The sequence below is a fragment of the Ambystoma mexicanum genome, chromosome 1p, assembly GCF_040938575.1.
Source record: "Ambystoma mexicanum isolate Mex_15411 chromosome 1p, UKY_AmexF1_1, whole genome shotgun sequence".
NCBI lineage: Eukaryota > Metazoa > Chordata > Amphibia > Caudata > Ambystomatidae > Ambystoma > Ambystoma mexicanum.
The window spans coordinates 1,034,402,111-1,034,427,191 of record NC_090921.1 but is presented as its reverse complement, the minus strand read 5'-3'; the positions used below and the strand labels follow the sequence as shown (position 1 = coordinate 1,034,427,191).

The following is a 25,081-nucleotide window of genomic DNA, read 5'->3' as shown; positions in this document are numbered from 1 at the left end:
GATTAGGGTAGTGCGTAATGTTTTGGAGTTCCAAACCAATCAGTTACCAAACGGCTAGGGGGCTGCAGAGTGGTAGGCTATCAGTATCTCTATATGGCTAAGTAGATAGTCAGCACCTGTGGTAGTTGTATGGAGTAGACACACTATGAGGTGGTGGTCTAGAAAGCCGGATTGTCTGTCACCTAGTAGGGGATTGTTTTCTAGGTGTGTTTGGACTTGGGCATAAGCAATTTTGTCAATTATTTTAAGGAGGAAGGGGACTGTGGTGATGGGTCTGTAGTAAGTGGGAAAAGTGGGGTCCAAAGCGGGTTTTTCAATAGGGGCATGACCAAGGCTTCTTTGATGTCTGATGGGATGGAATTGGTACTGGACGATGTGTTTATGAAACTGGTGATAATAGGTGCTAACGTAGGAACACATGTCTTAACTAGTTTGCCGGCAAAGCTGTCTCCTTTGCAATTAGATGGTTTGAGGGAAGCAATTGACTTGAGTACTTGGTCTAGGGTGCGTGGGGTGAAGCTGAACTGTGTTACTGATTCTTTGATGTTAGTCAGAACTGTTGGGGCGGTCTCAGCCGTGTGGACCGGTAGTTTTCTTTTCGTTCCGATTTTGTCTTTGAGGGGCCTGATTTTGGTGGCTAGGGCATTCTGTATAGTGGTACACCATACCTTGCTAGCGATAGCTGGGCTAGGAGGAAGAATGGGTGTTTCCAATTCTCTAAGGATTGAGAACAGTTCTTTACTGTTGGACGCTGCATTGGTAATACATAAATTCATGGTACTTGCGTTATGGGTAATATATATGCGCGTTTATATCCATGTCAAATTAGCTGGAGCTCTTTTATGGACTCATTGGATGGGATTTTTCTAGTTAGATGTTCTAGTGCTCTTTTATTTCTTCTGAGTTCGATCAGCATGTCATTGAACCCGGCGCTGCTTCGTTTAGATCTGGGTAGTTTAGACTTAGGTGGAGCTACTTCGTGTATTGTAGTTTTCAAACAGGAGTGATAGAAGCGGGATATGCTGTTTGGGTTGGTATTTATTATGGGCTGGGCATCGAGCAGTATATTAAGGACTGGGGTTAGGTTTTCTGGTGTGAGCTTGCGTGAGTTTTCTCACCGAGATAGGAATGGGTGGTGGAGATGGAGCATCTTGTTATAGATCAGTGAAGAGGAATGGGGCAACTGGCTAGTACTCTCAATTCATGGAGTCCTACTCTTCTTCGTCACAGTCCTCAGACTTTGCCCCTAGCGTATTGCTTGACACGCGCACACAGATGGTGTAAAAGGAAGGGGTGACTATTCCTGGCTCGCCTCAATTTATGTTTGCTGGGTGGTGTCCGTTCAGAGTGCTCAGACTAATGCAGTAGAACTGCGCCAAGGCAGGGTCGGGCTCTGAGCAGTGAAGATAACAGTAGGTAAGTTGGGCATGCACGCTCTGCCAAAAAGTTTCATCATGGTAGTAAGAGTGGGCATTTGCACAGCGGTAGTGCATAGCAAAAATGGCAATGCCCAAAGACGCAGATAGCAGGTGTTGCTATTTCCCCCAGTGCACTCAATTTATGACCCTCAGACGGAGGAAAGGCTGAGTTTCCTAATTCAGAATTAGAACCTGTGTCACTTTGCCTTTGCTTGCCTAGAGATCTCTGCATGAAAAGACCTACACAACAGTGGTGTACTCTTACCTTTGCAATGCTCTTCACTTGTATGGGCTCAGTTTGTGGTCAAACTCACCCAGGATCACACGGTGAGTTGTCATGGGAATAAAACGAGAAGAAACGAATTGTCATGACACCAGTAGCACAAAAGTTACCTCTGGCTACTCAGCATTTTGTACAGCGTTTTGAATTCCACATCCGAAGATCCTCAGCCGTGCAGCGCTTGCCCATCAGGGAGTGCAGGACAGAGCGTGGTTTTCCCGTGACACAAAGGCAGGTGGTGGGTAACAATGCCATCCCCAACCCGCAATGAGATGCAGCATTTGCAATTGGCTGACTTAATTCTGGACTCCCACTGAGGATATTGGGGACAGGAGCTTCTGCTCGCGTCAACTTGCATGAGTCTTCCCGCCCAAACCGTTCCCAGCTCATACCTGACATTGCAGTGGGCGGCGGTGATGACCCATTGGCTGTTGACGAGTGACCGACCACAGAAATGGAAGCTGGTGCTGTCCTGAGGAGGGTGACAAAGGAGGTGAGGATGAGAACACTCGTCAGTCTTTTTTTTTAACAACTTTATTTATATTTGCACACAGGTTATACACATACGTTTATGACAATTATTTAACGATCATACGACTTACTCCAATCGATCTTCCTCTATAGTTGGGCACTCTCGTTCTATTAAGTCTGCCAAGTATTGTTTATACCTAGCCCATATATTCCTGGGCTTGGAGGAGGGTAGCACTGAGTCGATGTACAGTTCCTCATTATCGTTAGCCCACATCATATCTTTATCCCAGTCTTCTTTGGTCGGGGGTTGGACATTCTTCCACCTCATCAGTATGGCCCTTTTGGCTATCAATAGACTCAGATTTAACAATCTACGCCATGTTGGGTTCATTTTCCCCACTGCCCCTAACATGCATATTCGCGGAGACCATTCCATTGGTTGATCTGCCATCATGTTGAGTGCTACGCAAACCTCTGACCAATATCTCCTCAGTTCAGTACAGTCCTATAACATGTGAAATATGTTAGCATTTTCACTGTGGCATCTTGGGCAGATGCCAGGCATGGTGGGGTATATTTTCTTAAGCTTCGTCGGGGAGTAATGTGTCCTATGTATTATCTTATACTGAATCAGCTTAAATCTCGAATTGCATGATATCTGCTTTGTTAGTGAGCATATCTGAGCCCAATCTTGGTCTTCTATTGTTTGCCCCAGATCTTGCTACCACCTGCCCTTGGCTGCGTGGATCACCATCGGTCGTGTCTGTACTATCATTTTATACAAAGCAGAAGCTGTTATTTTCTGGGTCCCCCCTATGTATATATGTAGCCAAGTGCCATGTTGACTGCAGGTTCATTCGGGAATGATGGAAACATATGGCGTGTAGTGGCTGCCACTTGGTCGTATTGTTGCTTATGTGCATTTGTGTTTCCCACCATGTCTTTAATGTCGTCCCAGGGAATGAAGTGTTTTTCAGGGAATAGCTGTCCCCATTGTGTAACGCCTCCCGTGGTCCATTGCATTGCTATTTCACTTCCATTTTGTAAAGGTGTCTGCAGGTCGCCCCAAATAGGCATGCTTGGATGGTATAGTTTACTGGCCTCGAAGATGTCTGTGATTTTGGACCATGCTGTGATCGTGACCTTAGTCGGGTCTATCGTGATGTAGTGTTTGGGAGTGGGCCTAGTCAACCTTTGTAGTGCCAACCCCGCCTCGCGTTCACTTGCGGAGGGGGATGGGTGGCCTGGGTTGATGAAGGATGTGGCCCAACCCGCAGCGTAGTGCGCCTGCGCCGCGAGGTAGTATAATTCCATGTCAGGTGCCACCAGCCCTCCTCTGAGATACGTGTCAGATAGGACCCTCCAGCTTAACCTAGTGTGTCCACCCCAAAGCTATGCAGGCACTGTTGACTTTGGAAAGCACAGCACGTCAGGGCCACACTGGTACTGTACTAAAAAGGTAGAAGAGTTTTGGGAGTATTATCATTTTAATCAGCGCTATCCTCCCCATTAGTTAAATGGGTAGGGCGCTCCATCGCTTCATTTTGAAGCATAGTGTTTCTGCCAAAGTGCTGTAATTCAAGGAGCGGGATAGTTGAGCAGTCCTAGCTATATGAGCACCTAGGTATATGATGTGGACCGGGCTCCATATGAGGCCATGCAGGTTTCGTGGCTGGACTGTGCGGTCAGTCAGCGGGAATATCTCCGACTTGTTGGGGTTGAGGCGTAAGCCTGAGTATTCACCGAACTTCCCCACTTCAGCCAAGACCCTACCGAGTGTGTGGTCGGGATTCTTTAGGTATAGTAGGATGTCGTCTGCATATAGCGTTATGATTTGTAGTTTACCATCATTCCGAATCCCAAATGTACTATACCGCGATCTAAGTATGTCTGCAAGTGGTTCTATGACTAAAGCAAAGAGGAGCGGGGACAGCGGGAAGCCCTGCCTTGTGCCTCTCAACAGTTCTAGTTTGTCTGTAAATGTTCCGTTTATTCTGATCCTTGCATGGGGTCTTGTGTATAGTAATTTGATCCACTTTATGAATTGTGGGCCGAACCCATAGTTGCGCAACACCTCGAAAAGAAAGGGCCAGGAGACTGTGTCAAATGCTTTCCGCATGTCTAAGGAGACCGCTATTCCTTGGGTCTCGGGGAGAATTGTGGCAATGATTTGGTGGCATCGTCGTATATTGGTAGCTGTGGACCTGCCCATTATAAACCCTGCTTGATCCTCATGAACCATATATGGCATCAATGGTGTGAGTCTGAGAGCTAAAATCTTCGCTAGGATCTTACGTCTGTGTTGATTAAGGATAATGGTCTATATGACCCGCATTCCTTGGGGGTTTCCCTGACTTAAGCAGGAGTGTGATTATTGCCTCTCTTGTGGTCTCTGGGAGCTCCCCTTTCAGTAGTGCCTCCATCCACACGGCGTATAATCTAGGTGCTAATAGTTGACTAAATTCTTTATAGAACTCGGCTCCCAGCCCATCCGTGCCTGGGGATTTTCCATTGGGGAGCGCTTTTATTGCCTCTATAATTTCAGCTTCAGTGATGGGTTCCTCCAGTGTTTCTCTAGTGGCCTCTCCTATGAGGGTTGTGGGCACTTGGGAGAGATAGGCCCTCATTAGAAGTCAGGCGTTAAGGGCTTAACGGCGCCGTCGGCGCCGTTAACCCTTAACGCCTGATTCACACTTTAACGCCTGCTTTTTGCAGGCATTAAAGTCCAAGGCGCTAAGCGACCTTGGTGCTAATTACGGCACCGTAATTTACGGTGCCGTAATTAGCGCCTTCCCCATCCCCATTATGCCCTATGGGTCAAAAATGGGAATGGGGAAGGGCAAATGGTGAATGGGGAATTACCGCCCCACTCACCTTGGAATGGGGTGGTAATTCCGCCATCCACCATGCCGGACTCCGGCATGGACCATGGTGCTAACAGCACCATGGTCCAGCGCCGGACTTGTAATGAGGGCCATACTGTTCTATTTCGGGTTCTGTAACAGTACTCTGTGGGGAGTATAAATCTTCGTAGAATGTGTAAAATGTATCTTTGAATTTCATCAGGTCAGTGGTTACTGTACCCTCCGCAGTGAGTATGCAGGGGATGGTCGTAGGGTCCCTTTCACCATGCACGGTCCTAGCCAGTAACCTCCCAGGATGTTCCCTCTCCCCATATCGCCGCACCGCAGCAGGCCTATCAAAGTATCTGACCTCCTGATCTGCCGCCTCCTTGGATTCCTCAAGCTTGGTCTTGATTTCCGAGCTGAGCTGAGGCGACGAAGTGAGCGCATATTGGGATTGCAGAGCTGCTAACTGTGTCTCTAATCGGGTTAATCTACCCCTGATGTCTTTCAGGATTCCTCCTTTTATGGATATCGAGTGACCTCTGACGCATACTTTAAACACTTGCCATAAAATAGCTTGTGTTGATACCGAATTTTCATTTATATCGAAATATTCTTATATGTACTGTTCCATTGAATTTTTGTAAACCAGGTCCCCTACCGCTGCAGGTTTAAATCTCCATGGTGGATGGTCATTTGGCCTATCGGGGATTCTCAATATTAATTGTATCGGGGAATGGTCTGAGTATGTCCTAGGGTGAATGCGGGAATCAGTGACCCATGTATAGGCGCGTTACAAATATCATATCATATCATATCATATCATGCTGCCCGTGTCTATTAGCCATAGGTCTATTCTGGAATGCATGTCGTGGACCGAGGAGTAGTATGTGTATTCCCTCTTGTCCAGACAAGAGGGAATACACATACTACTCCTCGGTAAGGTTCTCCATGCATCCCTCAGATTCAGGTCCGACATATGTGCGAGTATTGACTGCGCAGCTTTGGTTAATGTTCTGGAATGAGCCGATGTGCGATTGAGTTGTGAATTCAAAATGGTGTTGAAGTCCCCCCCCCCGCAAATCACTTGAGCTGTTGACAAGCTCGCTAATTTTTCGAAGATCGAAGAGTAGAAATCTGGCTGGTCAGTGTTTGGGCCATATATATTAAGAAAGACTATTTCTTTACCATAGAGATTACCATGAAGCAATACATATCTCCCTACTGGATCACATTTGACTTTAATGAATTGAAATGGTAACGTCTTATGAAGTAGTATTGCAACACCCCTAGCCCGTCTAGAGTACGTTGTGAAGTATTGAAAAGTCCCCACACTCTTCAGTCTTAATAGGCCTTTTGGCTTCCATGTTTTTCTTGGTTGATCCCCTAAAAAGACCACATTCCATACCCGCACGCCCCACATACCCTGTTGAAAAGGCATTGTGGCACAATCGCCGCATTCTATCAGCCCTGCCAGCATCAAGGCAATGGATAGAACACGCAAAGCCTCATTTCACAGAGAACTATACAGCCCCAATACAAACAGTGAGCTGTGTGCATGCTAAAGATGACAACATACACTGATCTGCCCATTATTACCCTCTATCGGAGTAAGCAGCTGGCCGGTAAAAATACTGTCTATTTCAGGCACCTGGGGAAGATGAGCTGTGCTGGGAAGAGAGACAGGCCCAGCCACGCAGGTACAGCAGTGGCCCGGTCAGTATCTCTGGATGGGTGGGGATGATGTCTGTGCAGAGTGGCGTAGAGGAATCAGTGTGCTAATGCAAATGCCTGCAAGCACTGGGCATGCACATACACCGCTGAGGGACCCTGACTTTGAGTTTGGGGGAAGCACGTGGCATCGCAGAATTGGCTAGCAGAGGAGGACGGCACAGACGGACAGTAAGCCTGGGTGAGGCTGGGGAATCTTGGCAACCCAGTAACATTTTTACATAACTTCTCACATTTAATTTGATGAGTTCAAGCTGGGATTCGGTAGATTTAAGTACTGGTTTTCTAATAAATGCTGTGTGGCAGATCTATGGAGCTAAGCCCTGGAACAAGGGAATGTGTTGATATTGATCAAGTAAATGGTATCAGGTAATAATATCCCCAACAAAATTATATTTACATATATATGGCCATTTGGTTTGCCATAGGCGATATTTTTGTTGGGGATATTATGTGGGAACAGGGGTTGCGGGTGTGTCCCCCGCAGGGTCCATGTGTGAATTTCGCAGCAAAAATATGGCGATATTTTTGCATCGCGATATTTTTGGGGCGGAATTATCACAAGTAAATGCAGTTTTGTGCAACTATGACCTCAAACCTGTCAAGACAGCAAGCCACTCCAACTGCAGGGGCCAGCTGTGTGGTTCACACACATTCCTCTAGCCCCCTCTGCTCCCCAACAGATTCTCGCAGACCCAGAAAATCCTTTTTGGTGCTTGATCCCCTGCCTCTGCCTGGCGATCACCTTGTCCAGATACACAGAGCCCCACGCGTTAGGGGTACCCCTAAATGACCTTCATAAGGATATTTTAAGGTACCACCCTTTTGGGTGGGGACTAATTTCCACTCTCCTGGATTCCAACCACCCTCTGAGGCCCAGATCCCGCAGAACTCTAGGGACAGCTAAGAGTAAATTGGTTCTGCTAATGTATGTACCTCCCAGCTGCAGTTGTTTACTGGGGTGTGTTTATAACGCACTTAATACCCAGAGGTTTCTAAGCGCAGACCCAGGGATCAAACCTGTAGGCAAGCACATTGCCCCTGAGCTGTCCTCCCGAGACCTTGGAACCAACGCTCTTAAGTGATATGCGTCTGAGTGGTGTGAGTGCTCTACCTGGCCTGGGTGAGGTCAATGATCTAGGCCCAGGCTGGTTTCAGTGATGTAGGCTGTATTGGTGATGTGGGCCTTGAGAGATGCCTGTACCGTGAGCCCCGAATGGCGCACATGATAGGGACTTAGAGGGGTGTCCATGTGGTGGGCCCTCCTCGGTGTCCGTGATAATGATGTTGCTCTGTGTCAGTGAAGTGACCATTGGCAGGTGTAACTTATCTGAGCCCTGACTGGATCAGTTATGCAGTTCATTGGATGCCATCTCACTAGTCAACATGTGCCCTGGGAGGATCTATGGCCCAAGACCGTTTATGTAAATGCCAACCAGCAGCTTTCATGTTTGTTGGGGGCTTCCTCTCTTTCACCCTCCCCATCTTTACCCGTGCCCTCTTCCGTCCTGTGTAGGGAAGAGCAAGACTGCCACCGGTGGTGTTTTTGGCCGCCAGTATTTTAATCTCGGTCTTCAGACTGTTTAGCAGCGCTCTGGAGAGCATCCAGGTAGCCTTACCTGTGGGGACACTTGCCAAGGCCAAGAACCGGATACGGCCTGTTCACCATTCACAATGCGCGCATAGCCAGAGACGACGGGCTTGATGGCGGGGACCCCGCAGCCTGAAAGGGAAGGATTAAGGGTTAGTGGAAGAAGTCATGAACGCAAGAGTGGACCAAAGACTCCAGGCCTCTTCATGGCTCTCAATGGGAGGATCAAGCAAAGAGCTCCGGCCGAACAGGCTAGCGACTCGCGAGCTGGAACCCCTGGCAGTGTTTCATGTAGGGGACCACCTTGATCATTATGGGGTTTCACGCGCACCCACTTATTGTTCCTCCTCACCATACATCTATTACTTTGCTCCTCGCGGCGTGTTTCAACCTGCAGCTGGTTTGTATAAACCGATGTGACTCTCAACTCTGTAACCCAGTTTGAACATGAGTCTTTCGCCAGGGCCCCTAGGATTATGTGGCATAGTGCGACCGTTTCTGTGCCAGGGTTAGAGAACCTATGCGGGTCACTTCTGACTAATTGTGTAGCAGGCTATCTATCACCACTTGGTAGGAGGAAGGTCCTGCTTTTTACACTTCCTTTATTCTAGAGCCTAATTGCGTTCTTTATGCACCATGCATTGAAATTAGGCAAACAACATGGCAAGCGGATGGTAAAAATGAATGTTTTTAAGATATTCTTTTAGGTATTTAGTTGACTGATATCCATTCGCCTCTGTTGGTAGTCTGTTGCTCTGCCTCCTGCATGTCATTTCGTTATCCCCTCTTTAGTTGTCATTGCTGCCTCGCTTTAGGTAGAAGGCTTATTACCATTGCTTCTCACCTGTGTATCAACTTTGGTCATTTCAATGAAAGAAAAACCTTAAGAGTGTAATCAGACACCAGTAAGTGTGCCGTAGAGTTAATATGTCGGGCTTAGCTGCAACCCTGGCCGCGCTGGAAGCTGCCTGCCCGCCCGCTTGCCCATTGCGGTGCCAACCAAAGAAATCCAACCACATCTAGAAATTCTGCATCTTTTGTGGCCATCTCCACATTGGAATCCAAGCAGGAGTCTAGAAAGCAAAGCTTCCCTTGCTGGGCGCCCGGCCTCTGGAACCCAATACCCACAGGCAATGAGGATGGCTCCCTCCCACTTGGCCTCTCTGTCACCTGCTCTCCAGCAAGGAAATGCATATCCTGATCTTCAAGGGAACGCCCACACTGATGACGATAGGTCCCTGACTTAGACACACAGCTCCCTGTTCTCTTCTAGTATGTTACCTCCATCCTCTGCGTGTACAGCACGCCGGTGCTTTCTAGCTCGGTTTGTCCCCAGTGTTGGCTTCTCTGGGTCAGAAGGGCAAATCCTACCTCTAGAATGTTTTGAATGCTCGATGCTTCAACTGCTAAATGCGCTTTGATCAGTTTGTGTTGCAGACTGGTCGCAGGGAGGAGCGTTACTGAACTCTGGAAAATAACCCACCGGCGCTCTGCCCGATCCCTGAGGGATTTGTACTGTCCCATTGCCAAGCCAGTAAGCCTAATTAAAGTTGACATCTTCCGGGCCGGGAAGCCGACCCCCAATGTTTGAAATGTGGGGAGAGGGTGGGTTCCTTCTTCCACGTGTTTATGGAAGTGCCCCAAGTTGCAATTATTTTGGGAACGGGTAAAGAACCGCCTATCCAGCGTGGTTAGCGAACCAATACCTGCGTACCCTGAAGTGACGCACTCACATGTTTGGGGGTACTTGGGGTTCAACAGTCAGGAAAAATATCTGATCAGGATGGCTATGATGATGGGTAAAACAATTCTGGCAGTGGACCGGGGTAAATCGACCCCACCTAGCAGACATGAGTGGGTGGATCACTGTGCGGAACTGGAGAAAAGGGTGTATAGTGATTGAGTATGTCCCCACAGATTCAAAAAAGGAAGGGCCCGGTGGATGGAAGCGGAGTGAACTGCACTTCAGGAGGAGTCAACTGGAAGTGGGAGGGGTGTATTGGCTGGCTGGCGGGCTGGGGGTAGGGGTTTGCAGGGAGTGGGAGGTGGAGAGGGAGCCAATGGGAGGAGGGAAAGGTTTGGGGGGAGGCACTGAGAAACCTTTTATTGTTGTTGCTTAATAAGCACATGATGAAAATAATAAAAATGGGTTTATATAAAAAACAAAAGCAGACATCTTCCCTGAGTGCAGCCTTTGGTTTCAGCGCCTGGCAGACTGTTGGGCATGTTGTGCAGAAGAGCATGCAGCTCTGCTCTGCCCTTACTGCATATTAGCCCCTAAAGCCCTTTCCTCAGACTGATGCTGGCCCACCTGCTGGTGTAAACTACCAGGCTCTGGAAAATCATGCTGAGCCATAGAAAGCTTGATTTGGCAATATTGCCTGGCACCAACAATTATTTATACTTTTATAACGGCGGAAATTAATGTGTTCTATGTTCATGAAATGTTTTCTATATTTCCGAAATAAAATAATATTTGTGCATAGCTTTAATCCAATGAATATAATTAAGGTAATATGGATTAGTGTTACCTGTGAGGTATTTTCGACTCCGGGGCATTTTTTTTTTTTTTTTTTGCATAATTATTGAGGGATAGCAATGGGTGTTTCTCTCTGGTCTCTGCTTGGGTATAATTGAGCCATAGAAAGTACAATCACCTCTTGCCTCTCTGGACATAATACCCAACAAACCAGGAGGCCGTAGGCAGCATGCCCCTTAGCAAAAATGGCACTCTTCATGGCAAAGGCTGCATCTCAATGGTGCCACCGTTAGCCCCCATTGTAGTTCAAGAGCACTACACCACACATAACAGGCTTGCCCTGTTGCATGTCACCCCCTGTAGGGAGATATGGTATCTCCCAGTGTGTTTGTCTTAGTCACATGGTTCCCCATGTGACCAAGTTAATAAAAAGTACGAGCTGTTTCCAGCTCGTCAGTCACTCCATTCGAGGTTCCGGTGTTGTTCCTGTTTTGCACCATGCTGGTGCCACACTGCGTAATCTGGGCCCAGGGACGGGGCCCAGCACGAGGACGGTGCCCCTGCTGGGCAACTCCGTCCTATGGGAATCATACAGCCACGTGACCATGGCTGGTGGTGCGGCCCCGGCCTGGGTGCCCCTAGAGCCGGGGCCGCAGTGTGCTGGGTGACGTCAGCCACGTGGTCCGCCCAGTGATCTGGAGCGAGTGGGGTGACCCCCACTCCATTGTTTGCGGCGTGATCGCCGCCCAGCAGGACTGTGTCGGGTGCTCCCGACATGCAGATGGGGCCTGCCCGGTGGTCCAACAATGCTCACAAGGGCTGGAGCCCACGGCGGCTCCAGCCGCTGGAGGTATGGAGGTGCTGGGGGTGGCCAAGGGCCCGGATGCCTGAACCCGGGCCGCCTGTGCCCCCAGGATGGTGTGCGGTGTTGGCCGCACGTAAATGGAGGCGGCGGAGAAGAGCTGCCTGTGGGGAGCGAGATTGGCCCACGGCATCGGCCGCAACGGGAGGGGAGCGGCGCCTGCTGTAGTAGCTGCAGCCTTTCTCCCCCGTGAGGAGAGCTGCAAAGGCGGCGGTGGCTGCAGATGGGGGAGACTGAGTCCCCGCCCCCACCACAACAGGCCGCCCCCACCCCCCACCACCAGGGCCTGCGAGGGCAGAAATGTGCTCCGGAAACCAGCGGAGAAAGAAAAAAAAACAGAGGCAATGGAGCCCTGCGACGGGCCCGAAATGAAACAAAGAAAAGGGGCGGAGCCTGGAGGTCCGCAGTCAACAACGCCCGGGCCGTGGCGGTTGAAAAGAAGGGGAGAGGGATATTTTAACCCATTGTGGTACCCTCCTGAAAAAGTGACGTGTCTCCAGCGGGCAACAAAGAGAAGGGGAGTGGCCTGCCAGGCCGGGGCGAATAACAGAGGAACACTGTGCTACTGGCCCGCAGACAGGGCCCAAATAAAAGCCCCAGAACAACTAGTTGGCTGCAAAGAGGAGAAGAAGTGCGCTGGCCCCACAAGTCCTGCCCTCCAGTGGTGATCTGCTGTGGTGCTCCATCCCGGAGCAGAAAAGTAAAAAAAGGGCGACGGCCCCGCTGCAAGGAGAACTGCGATGCCCCGGCCCGCACTGCAATGAAGAGACGTTGCCCCTCCCCCCCATTGAGAGGAGGGACATGTCCCACGTCGTGGCCCGTGGGGGGGGGGATGTGAGATGCTGCCCCCAGAAAATATGAAGCGGCTACAGCGCAATGAAGAAAAGGTGAAGGATGGCGGCTGTCGTTGCATGGGAAAAAAAAAGAACAGCAACCTGGAGGTGATGCCCGCGGTTGTCCATCACGAACTCCGGTCTGCCGCGGCAGTGAAAACGAAACAGCACGCTCCAGGCCAGGGTGCCTACAAAATAAAAATGTGTGGGTGCGCTCGATGTCGGGGCCACCCATCGGCCCGAAGTGGTCCACGGGCCTGGTGGTGACGAGGCCTGCAGTGCTCCATGTGGGAGCCAAAGAAATGAGGAGAAGCGAAGCACCATAGAACTGCACATGGTCCTGTGTACAGCATACCCAGGCCTCAGGCAAGACAGCCTATGCAGCATGGCACAGGCCAAGGACTGCACTTTCCACCCAGAGAGGGCTGCGTCCATTGCCCAGCAACTGGGTAGCGGCTCCCCACCGGAGTGCTTGTGCGCCCTCAATCAAAGACCAGCTAGCGGGGCCACATTGAGTGACTACAGTGATAGGCGCAGACTCCGGCCGCTGTGTTGCCAGTGCCCCCACTACAGGCGCCCCCCCCAAGACTGTGGACTTGGACGATGTGGCCCCTGGACCTCCCCAGGTGTGGCTTTGCCGGCCTCTGTGACTGTGGTGTGACTGTCCTAAATGAACATTGGTGGGGAGGGGAGTCAAACCGGTTTCCTGCAACTCCCCGGGGTGCACCAGATGAACACTGCAGACATCCCCATGAAGGCTGGGATCCGGCATGCCTGGACTCTTGCTCAAAATGGCCCAGTCAGTGGACATTGTAAAGTGGTGAACGGCCAGATATCGGGAGTGCTTTATGTGGTGCCAGGGTCCCTCGTTGGTGCCGTTCAGTGATATGAGACCCACTCACCCAGGTTAATAAAGGGTGCATGTTTGTGGGAGTTATGGTTTGTAGAGTTAGTGTGTGAATTATGTCATGGTGTTCCATTTATTTTGTTGTTATGAAAAAGGAGGAGTGTTGCATATCACCACCTGTAGGGAGACATGGTATCTCCCAGTGTGTTTGTCTTGGTCACATGGTTGCCCATGTGACCAAGTTAATTAAAAGTACAAGCTGTTTCCGGCTCGTCAGTCACTCCATCCGAGGCTCCGGTGTTGTTCTTGTTTCGCACCATGCTGGTGCCACACCGCGTGATCTGGGCCCAGGGACGGGGCCCAGCATGAGGATGGTGCCCCTGCTGGGCAACTCCGTCCTATGGGAATCATACCGCCATGTGACCATGGCTGGTGGTGCGACCCCGGCCTGGGTGCCCCCACAGCCGGGGCCGCAGTGTGCTGGGTGACCTCAGCCACGTGGTCCGCCCAGTGATCTGGAGCGAGTGGGGTGACCCCCACTCCATTGTTTGCGGCGTAATCGCCGCCCAGCAGGACTGTGTCGGGTGCTCCCGACATGCAGATGGGGCCTGCCTGGTGGTCCAGGGCAGGCCCCCAACATGCCCCAACCAGCATGCAAACTCTTTCACCAAACCACCGCCTGGTCAAAACCTGCGATGGGTGGATTCAGTGACCATCACAGCAAAAAACAGCCTAGTAACTACTGAGAGATGACCCCTGACAATCACCTCACCACATGCGGGGCATAAGACTCTCGGCAGACCCAGGGCACAGTCAGATATTAGAAGCCTTTAAATAAAAGCTACAAATCCACTCATTCAAATTGGGATGCAAATAACCAAATTGGCCCACTATCAGCTATGTTTAACCTACGAGGCGGCTACATCGGAGGCATGCGGCACTGTGCAGAATAATTTAAACTAAGACAAATGTGGGTATGTGTAGTAAACAAAACTGTAAAAGGAAATTCTATGAGCAATGTATAGGTCATCACTTGACAGATACGCAGTAAGTGCTGGATTTGAAATACTTGTGTACGAGCACGATATAAATAAAATATCATTTCATTTAATTTCATAGAGGTAGGCCAGGGCCTTACATGGCAAAACAAGACCAGAGCCAGACCTTCCCCCGCACCTGGACTAAGAGATATAGAAGAGTTAGGCGGTCATAGCCTGCAATTCAGCGCCTAAATGTCTTACTAGTCACTACATTGTACTGAGCTTCGGCCGTAATGGCGCTCTGGCCCCATGTTAACCTTCTTTCCTGGCCTATGCATGGAATTGGGGCAGCAAAGCACTTCAGGGGGTGGTGTGGGTGGGAGGGTGTGCGGCAATCCTTACACAAGTGTGATTGTATTCATGGGCGGAACCCAGGTGAAGACTTGATCTAAGGAGGAACTGTGCTGATCACTTACTTAAATATGGCCGTGGTTTGTTGTGATTTACTGGTCTTCTGGAAGCCATTTCGATCTGCAACTTCCTGCCATCCCGGAAGGAATTACAGTACACATCGTCTCCTTTAAAGAGGGGACGATCTTGCAGCCATCTTGCTGATTCTAGTGTGATGCTTTCATCACGGGCGTCCGCTGAACTATCAGCCTTTGGGCCTCATTACACGGAAGGCGGTAAGCCATGGCGCTATTAGCGCCATGGCTGCCGCCGGTACCTTACCGGGTCCGCCTTGGTGGATGGCGGAATTAGCGCCATATTCCAAGGTGTGTGGGTGCGCTAATTCCGCCATCCACCATTGCCCCTTCACCATTGCCAGTCAGCCCCATAGGGCTCCATGTTAATGGTGAAGGTGCTAATTACGGTACCGCAAATTGCGGTACCGTAATTAGCACCAAGGTCCCTTTGCGGGTCCCGTACTTAACGCCTGTAAAAACCAGGCGTTAAGGGAGGATCCGCAAAGCGACCTCGTAGTAAGGCGGTAAGGGTTTACCGGTACCGGTAAACCTTTACCGCCTTCTGTGTAATGAGGCCCTATGTGTTTTTGTTCCCCAACATACAGTGAGAAAAACAATGTTATGTTTCGATTTATCAGTATCTTTATACATCGGAGCAAACATCATCTAACGATAATTTAATGTCTTATTTGTCTCACTCAAAGAGAAACATCGCCGCGCATAAGCAACCCCACTGAATGGCGGACCGTCACTCTCAGGGGCAGAAGATGGCCGCCGCCCACCATCCCCACTGCCTGCGGGCCAAACGTTAAACCGTATTTTCAAAGAGCTCACCCTGCGCCTTCTGTCCCCTTTCCAATAGACATTCTCCAAACAGCAACTGCTGTGTCCTTTTTGAAGTATCACTTACACAAAAGTAAGGCTGTGCCCTCTAGTTCCGTCAAAATCGGATACCAATAAGTTGCCTCGTTAGTCATCCTATTTTTATTCAAAAGTTTTTCTCTCCATTACATAGTTATGCAGACAAAACAATATGCATTGTGGTGCATCGCTTTATTTTAACATATTCTATAAAGTTACAGTGGATCATAACAACATCCTAATAGGCTTCCTTAAAATATAGCACATCCACCAATAATTTAAATGTCCCAGCTCATCCTAGAGGGACACATCAGCCTTCACAGGTGACCGTGTTTTCCCCACATTCCACCAACATTTGCCAGTGCAAGGATCCAGCATCCATCGACTCAAGCACCTGCCTGTCCTTTATCGGAGCCTGGATGTCAAGTGCCTGCCGGAAACTCAACTGGACAAAGATCAAATCCATTATCCTAGGAAACTCCACCAAGCGAGCCCAAGTACAGAAATGGCTGACTGATATGAAGCACGACAGTTTCACACCCCAGCTGTTCCCCAGTGTAAAATCTCCCGACTGTGACCTTTCACCCAAAACACACATTGCCAAGAACATCTACGAGCGTGGAATCGGCATGTGCTCCTTTGCAAAGTAAAGCCATTCATCCTTGACCTTGCCCTGGATTTCAGATCAGTTGCCCAAGTCTTTGGTGTTTCCCACTTAGGTCGGCGCAACACCCTACTTGAAGGAGTCCCAGATGGCGCCTTGGTCCCTCTGAAAGCCTTCCATCATGCTGCACTAGGCCTCATCCCAGGCTAGGAAAATCAACCGCATTGCCCCCATCCTCAAGGACCTGCACTGGCTTCCGCTGCAGGCATGCATCTTGTGCAAGACTGTCTGCATCACCTACAAAGCACTTACAACCAAAACACTACTGTACCTAGCTGAGAAACTCATCATTTTCATCAGAGGCCAACACACTTCAAGGTGCTATAACATCACCAGAGTGGAAACAAGTGCAAAAGGTAAATAACTAGAACATAGGTCTTATCCTCTTAGGCACCCTGTCTCTGGACAGGTTTCCAATGCAGAGAAGACTGGTCTCCTCCATCCTTCACTGGAGGAAAGACCAGAAGATCCTACTCTTCAAAGAACATCTCCAATCGCTCATCCTCACCTCTCCCGCCTGGAGCTCCCCGCCTGCCCTACTCCTGCACCCGACCTGCAGCCTCCAGAGTGCATCCCCAATATACGCTGCTCCTTTGATTCTGAGCTATTTTTGTACTTTATTAATCCCATACATACATGGGATTTATATGCATACATGCATGTCATCTCTGCTCCCTTCCAAGATTTAAGAACAGTGTTCCCTTCAAAAGTGTGTTTGCTACCCTGAATTAAGAGGGGGCTCTCATCACGACCCCTGGTACCTTTTGAGGTCTGCGTTGCTCCTATAGCTTTTGCGCCCAAAAGGACTATTGCCGCCCTCTGGTTGAATTGGACTAGATGTTGTAAACTATGGTTCGAGAGGCTTGGAGGAATACATAATACTATTTTCTTTGGTTCTATTGGGATCTTAATTATTTTGAGATCAATGTTTTGGCTACTATTCCTTCTCTGGGTTGATAAGGTCTTGTATGTGTTGACCCACAGGATGGTATCCTGTGCACAGCTCAAACCGTATTCTTTAAATTATTACTGTAGAACACTCTGACCGCAACACCGTACTGATACTGTTCTTTCATGTTGGAAATCTGTGTGGGATGGCCGCTTTAACAGAATACATCCTACGGATGAGATAGGTTTGATCCCCAATTCATTCAGAAAATTTCATGTTTCGTGTATGAGCCCCGTGGTTGGCAGCGAAAGCACATGACGGAATTATCCTCTCCCCGTGGAGAGCAACTACAGAAAGACTAAGGGTGGGACCAATATCGAAACATGATAATTTCCAGAAATATTAAGATTCCTCCTTGTAGTATATGGTGTCCCTGACGAAAGGCAGGAGTGAGACCACGATCCATTGTGCGAGACTCGATCTCAACGCTAGAGGCCTGAGCTGCCTGGAGTGCCTCCTGTATCTCTTTAATTAATTCTCATTAATTAGCTCCAACCAGGTGTGTTATCATTGCTGCCCTCTAACACCCAACGTTTATCCCCTCCCACTCCAGCTAGATCACCCTCACAAGAGAGAGAACTCAACCTCTGGAGATCTATCTCTTCTTTCAATCGAAATGGGTCAAGCAAATGAAATATAAGAACCCCTCTGATGGGACATCAGAGGGATGGGGATGACAGAAAATCACGGCCAATCGTGACTCATCGAGGCGCCGACAGTGGTATGAATGTACGGGAGGACGGGCCGGGGCTCCCCCAGTTTGCAGAATAGTAAGTGGTTCTCGGTGGAGTGGATAGGGAACGGCTTGGCCGGGCACAGAGAAGGAGCTGCATCTCCTTCCACTGGCTTTACATTGCCGATGATCAGACCCAAGAGGTTCCGGCTAGGTGCTTAGAGATATTGTAAGAGAATCTAGGGGAGCAGAAAAGAGATCCCAATGAATGGTAGGGCCTGTGAACGATGACATCATCTCCCCCCGGGAGAACCAGAGAAGTTCCCTGAGAGAAGGTGTGATGGGTGCTTCTGTGTGACAATGTGAAAAGTGTTTTGCACACAGCTCCCATTGAATAGGTCTTATAAGTCTCCCTCCCACGCTACCCATGCTATCCATTTTACCCATGCTACCCATTCTACCCATGCCGTTAGGGTTTTACAACTCAGTGATGCTCCCCTTGAGGATGATAAATTGAGTTTTATCATGCACTCCATGACTCCAATGCAGAGTTGAGACTAGCTGAGACAGAATACAAGGGATCACTGTTGAAAGAGACATTGCAGTCGCTGCCCGGTGCCCGCCATGCTTCCAGCTACTGACACGAGTCTGAATAGGACGCAATCATTTTTCCAAAGGGTCCGAGTGACAGGACCTCTGTTCGAACAAAGAGTGTATTCTCTTGCCCTGCTGCCAGCCAAGAGCCCTTCCCACAGGGATGTGCTGAGGGCATTGGAGCTCTTCACTGCCGCTCTCCATTGGATATAATGTGTTGGCACTTACCAGAGGCGGCACTGACAAAGGCGGCACAGGCAAGGAGCAAGAGGAATGCCATGGTGCTTCTAATGTTTTTCAGCTGTTTGAGGATCTACATGAAAGCTTTTATATCCTGTCCACCATCTGGAGCCGGCAGCATCTGTAGACCTTCGGTGGAGATCGGAAAATGTGCACAAGGCTGTGCTCTGCTATCTGCAGACCTTGGCGAGAGAGATAAGCGTGCCGGCTGCACTGCATTGGATTGAGGTGTAGCAGAACGTGGCGTAGAATATTTCCACAGATGCACACCTCCTGGTGACCAAAGACTGACGAGCCGGCTCCTGAAGTCAGGTGCAGGGTTCCCTATGGAGGGGGATCCTGAAATGTTCACTCGAGTGCATCCAGCTGAGGACTCTGTCTATCATAGGAAATTGATTGTGCAGGACTGGAACTCTCACAAGATGCACCCACAAGAGTCAACCCAAGAGCAGCAGAATGAAGCTTTTGCAAACTTGGCAAATTCGGATTTCTGACATACAACCTCTCCCAAATGTTGGAAGTGAGCTGAGGGAGGTGAGCGTGAGGGCTTTGCTACTTCTGTTTTCTTGGGCATGTGTCCACCATGCCCAGGCTCACCATGTAGTGAGTCATTTCCGGTCATCGCCCGCTTGCACAGAGAACACCTCCACTCCAGCTATCTCTCCTCTTGGCTCTGCGCCCCATAGAATGCAGTGGAGTCCCACGATAGATGTGATCCAATTGTAAACATTGGCCCTCTACTTTGTCCTTCTCAGGCCTTCCTGTGCCTCCTATGTAGCCCTCATCCCAACTATCTACCCGACTTGGCTTCTCCTGGCACTACTGAATGTTCTGTCATATTCCTCCAGTGGCAGGAGGCGCTATACACCACCAAGATAACATAACATGTGTGCTGGCCTTCTCCAGTGAAATGATGTACCGTATGAATACCTACCGCCTAATGAATCAGTGATCCATGTACACTGCAATAAACAAACAGATCGTTCCCGGTGTGCCGGGAACCCACACATGCTCTCATTGGCCGCGGCGTGTCCTGCACTATCGAATTCATTTATTTGTGCATATTTGCTCTGATTCTTTTTTTTAATGCACAGTTACCGGCTCATTGCACAATGCAAAGCATTTCCTTCCCAAAATAGGGTAGCCTATTTTCAAGGCATATGTCGATGCGTGAAACGTGCCTCTATTATGATGGTTGATGTTATGCCTCAATGTACCATATATTTGCATGTCCCTTTCAGCAGATACTTGTTTAGCGATAAGGGTGAGCTGCGTTCAATGTGAGAAACCTGTTGCTGTGAGGCACCACACTGTTTTTGGAAGCCACTAACTGACAGGCACAACATATATTTGCAAAGCATGCCACGGGAGCCATGTTTGAGCAAGATGAGCGATTGTTATGTTTCACATAGTCGCTGAATTGGGATGCTGCATGCAGTTGCGTTCCACACAATGTGGGTGCCCCCCTGTAAGCCGTAATGAGTACACGGTGTCCCCCACCCACAAGCTCGGCAACAAAGTACGGGCCGCGTCACACTCCATGCCAGCACATGCAATGCACATGATGAATCTATGTGATCACTGCGCCGCCCGTAACTGCGCAGACGAAAATGTCGACACCAATTGCAGCGCTGCACAGTGATCAAATAGATCACTGTGCCTGCATCCCTCGGCCTGCATTTCCCTTACCGACCCCCACCACCCCACTTACCTTTACAGTGTCACACTTCTCTGTGTGCCGCCTAAACCCTGCTATCCCTGCAGCGTCAGTTCCTCCCACTAACGTGGGTTAGAGGTGATGCCGCTGGGTGCTTTTCTTTTCTTTCTTGTCCCCACCATGGTAAGCGGGGACACCCTCGGAACCCTCACTCTGCTTGGGCGCAGTAACTGTCGCCCTCATTTTGTGCGCCCCCAAAGTCGCAGTTACTACGTGGGCGCATAAATGAGGGCGACATTTTGGTACGTTTCCCACATGAGGATTACGTTGCTGCAGGGGCACGCAGCATGCTGGACTAGGTGAAACATGAAACCTTAAATCTTTTACCTAGTGGAGAAACAGGGGGGTTGTGCTGGGCTCCTGAACCCTGAAACCCAAATGTACCAGCCCACTACTCTGTGCATGGCCAGTAATAATATGAACAGTAATGATACCATAATAAGCATTGGCAATGCCAACAGTTATGGCTTTTGTATAGGAATGGGAAAGGCATTTGCCAGGCACTGCTGTAGTAGTATTAACTGGCCATCAATGGTAGCAGCTGTAAAATGGCGTGAGTACCTGGGAATATAGCAGCAGTGCCTGCAAATACCTAATACTTATACACAAGCAAAACTGTTGGCTTTTCCAATACTTATTTTTAACAAGACTTCAGTGAAGGAAAGGCATGTTGCTCATACATCGAGTGGTTGAAGGTAGACCGGTTTAAGACATTTTTATTACATCAGTAGCACATTTACAGCTTCCATTAAGTCATTAACTCTCAGAAGACTGCTTTGAAAAAACACTGTCAGGCACTTCAAGCACAAAGTCTGATGGTACAACTTGATAAAGGTAGCTCAAAGCGATTCAAGGAGGATGTGTTTTGGGCGGGGAAGGGCAGGAAGTGGGTGGAAATGGTTATAAGGATTAGCATGGCCTTGGGCTGTCAATTGGTGGGTAAATAACCAGACAACACTTACAGGATTTGTGCGCCTCCTCATATGCCATTTCTCCCTAGCTGTACTCCAATGCAATATTTTAGGGTATGGTGGCACTTCGGTGCCAACTAATAGCCAAAACTAAAAATTGTCATGCTTGCTCTGCCAGTATACACCATTATCCTCATGTACTCATATTCTTGTGTTAGCTTTGCCCTTAATAGCAGCACAACTCTCCTGCCACAGGAAGAAAATATGTTATTGCTACTTCACAAATGCTTGCCCAGCCCCTGCAGTACCATGTTGCCTTTCCCTCAATGCCAGAAATACATGCAATGCTACAGTAAGCAACCGTTTCCGCCTCTACCCACCATGTTAGAACACTCATCATGTCGACCTTGCCCTGAACACGACAAAGCATGCAATGCCACAGTAAGAAAACATTTACTTGCTGACTGCACATGTGCCCCCAAACTCCCCATGTAAGAACACACATCATATTGGCCTTGCCCCTATGTCACAGAAAATGCCCAATATACCTACCCCTTTGTTCTATGACCCCCGCACCCTAAACCCTCCTCCCTGAAATAGCATTCATTGAGTTGGCTTTGCCCAAAAATGTGAGAAAGCATCCATGCCCCTTATCTGGGCCGCAGCCTTACATGCACACATTCATACCCATTTACCCACCAGCCACTCAGTGGTCAAACAGTTTGTGAGTATAGGGGAGACCATGGAAGGCTTGATTAATGGCATGTCTACTGATCTTTTTTTTGCAAAAATGATTTAACTCTAATTTCTTTTGATTGAAATCAGGGGGAGATGATCTGCACCCTCCCCTTGCTGGCCCTACACGACCCCCACCAAAATTGCCTAACACCAACTCACCATCTACATTTTTCTGAGGAAATTCGAGCAAAAGAATTTGAGAAAAAAAGATTTGAGTTGTTTCTGTGCTATGAGGTGAGCATGACTTACAATGGCCTCATATGCAGGACCACCACCTCATCTGCAGTGCAGCCACCTCAGGTGCAGAGCCCAGGCCTAATCGCTTGTTGTGTCATTTGGGTAAATCTGAAACATCAAATACAAGCAGTCTTTCTTTTTTTCAGATGCTTGGTTTGCTGAAGCACAACTTCTTAAAATGGTTAGTTTCTTGAGTTATATACTTTTAGTTTTTATATACCCCTAATCACGCCTTGAGAAGCAATGTTATATTGCATTTCATGATAAAAATAAAAAGAGAACAAGATATTTTGGCCCCGTTTCCTAGAGAAAGCAAGTCTCCACGAAACCCAGAAGGAATAGGAATCATAGGGTGGGCAGCAGGTCCTGTAGTCCTTAAGGTGGGATCTTGCTACGCTGCTCATTTATTCGTAAGTCACATATAGGTCTGAGCACACAACCACTGTTGACGATTTGTGTAATGTTTAGCTGATAAAATCAGCATGATTTGCAGCTGTCTGCCAGTGGCCACCAGAGCCTGGTGGCCCCAGTTTTCGGGATGCAAATTCATGTTGGAGGAACGCAGATCTTTGAGCTTGGCTCTGCGTCCTACAATCATACTGTCCCAGCTCTTTGGGATTGGGCAGAAAGCTCCCCAGTAGAAGACACCCACATTACACACCTCTTCTTCAATTAGGGGATGCCCAAATGGAGAAGCTATTACACAATCCTTTGTGAGGGAGGTATGGTATCACAAGTAGACATTGACAAAAGAGCTGCACGTTTCAAAACCTTTATTGATGGTCTAAAAGGGGTTGTAAAACTCCTATCTTGCCCTATAACTATGATGGGAGTATTCTCAACCATCAAACAAAAGGAAAATACAGTCCTAGTCAGTCCTAGTCAGTCCTTAGTCAAAATAAAATGGCCTATACTAACAAACCTAATGCCTGCCCTCTTTCTAATATAATAAATATGTAAAGGGAATGTGTAATGCAAAAAGGAAAATCAGTGTTCAAAATAAATGTCAGTATGGCTGAGTAAACTCCCTTCCCTGCGTTTTGTAGCACAGGGTAAGGTGGCACACTTGGACCTTGTGGCACACTGTGGCTTCGGACACATGGACGCAGTTTGTATTGTGGACGAGGGCCCACTTGGCCCTCTGCAGAAAGTCACTGGTTTATGGGCTGGGCCTCTTGGCTGTCTCTCATTCCAGCCCAGGTCACCTTTTAGCTTGTAATACAGTTCAACCAAAGTTGCTTTCCTTCCGGTTACCACAATTCAGTACAGGTTTCCCTCCACAGGGCTCAAACCTTTCAATCGCAATTTGTGGGGTTCCCTTCCCCAAGCTTCAATCACTCCTTCATAGGCTTCCCTCCATCGGGGTCAAGCCTCCTTTCAGTTTCATTGCGCTGTCGAAGACTTTCGAAACTGCAACGCTTTTGTTCTTTCCTTGGCATGACCACTTTAACCTTCTTTGCTCAAATGTCACTTTTTCTCTCGTACACCAAGGCCTCTTGGTAAATGTATTTTCGAGCACAGTACTTATTTCAAAGTTCAAAGATATCTCTCACATCCAGGTTTCCCTCTGCCGGGATCAAACCTAACAACAGTTCATATCTTGCATCTCAGTTTCTTTCTTTTCCCACCGCTTCTACGGCATCAGACATTTCACAGAGACTTTCAATTGGCAATTTTCATTCGCCGGACCACTCTGTTACCTTGTATCTTTAATTTACAGTTCTTTACAATGCTTTGCTTTCTCTCGCGTCTTATCGGAACACACACAACCTTCATTCGTTGGATACTGTTGCGGTCAAGTTTCATTTAACCACAGACCAGACTTTCATTTCTTTCATCAACTCACCGGCTGTGTTCATTCTTTTTCGTCTTTCGCATCTTTGATCCTGAAGTCAAGGCTGATACCACAATTGCCGCTGCACATCCCCAACTCTGCCGTTCACCTGGCAGGGTGGCTGGTATCCTTGAAACACAAAAGAGGCGTATCTGTTTTCTCTGGCTGGGCTTCCTTGTTCAATCTTCAAGGCCCTTCGGAGGTAACGATCTCTCGCTGGGGTGTCCACGGTTTCTCCATACCTCGGTTCCATCCCTTGGCCTGTCGCTCTGCTCCATCTGGTTCGCCACTGCGCTGCAAGAACTGCTCTTTCTCGTGCATCAGAGTGTGTCTTAGTGTTCCCCCTTTTAAACATGTGGGGAGAGCCAATAGGTAGCAGGTGTTTGTATTTAAGATCAAGGGTCTGACCCTGCCTGATCTTATTAGTGGGACATGTCCAATGTATTGCATGGGTGGTACTCCATTAAGTCTCAGACCTCCTCTTCCTCGGCTCACTGTTTGTGTTGGAAAGGGGGGGGTCTGGAAGTTGGAATATCCTATCAAATAGGATGGGACAGGGGTATTTGGAAAGAGGCGATACCATGTCTCGCCATTGTGCGTTCCTCCCCCACTCCCCGAGGACCCCTGACCCAGGTGATCCTCACGCACTTGCACACCCCCAGGGATTGGATCCAAAGGCGATGGCCGTGTCCGAGCCACCTGAGTAACAGAGTTTAGGCAGTGAAGCACCGTCTGTTTTTTCACACTTTTGAGGAACCTAGTGTAGCAGTAGGGGGTGCATAGTAGTAACATTGAATGTGGTAAAGCAGTGGGGTAGAATGATTCTACTGGTTAATATGTATCTGCCATCCGACACTA

General features: G+C 48.8%; 1 pseudogene; it reads right to left on the bottom strand.

The window, feature by feature from the left end:
- The window catches only part of LOC138520301 (chymotrypsin A-like), a 52,524-nt pseudogene that overhangs the window by 7,418 nt on the left and 20,025 nt on the right, over positions 1 to 25,081 (bottom strand).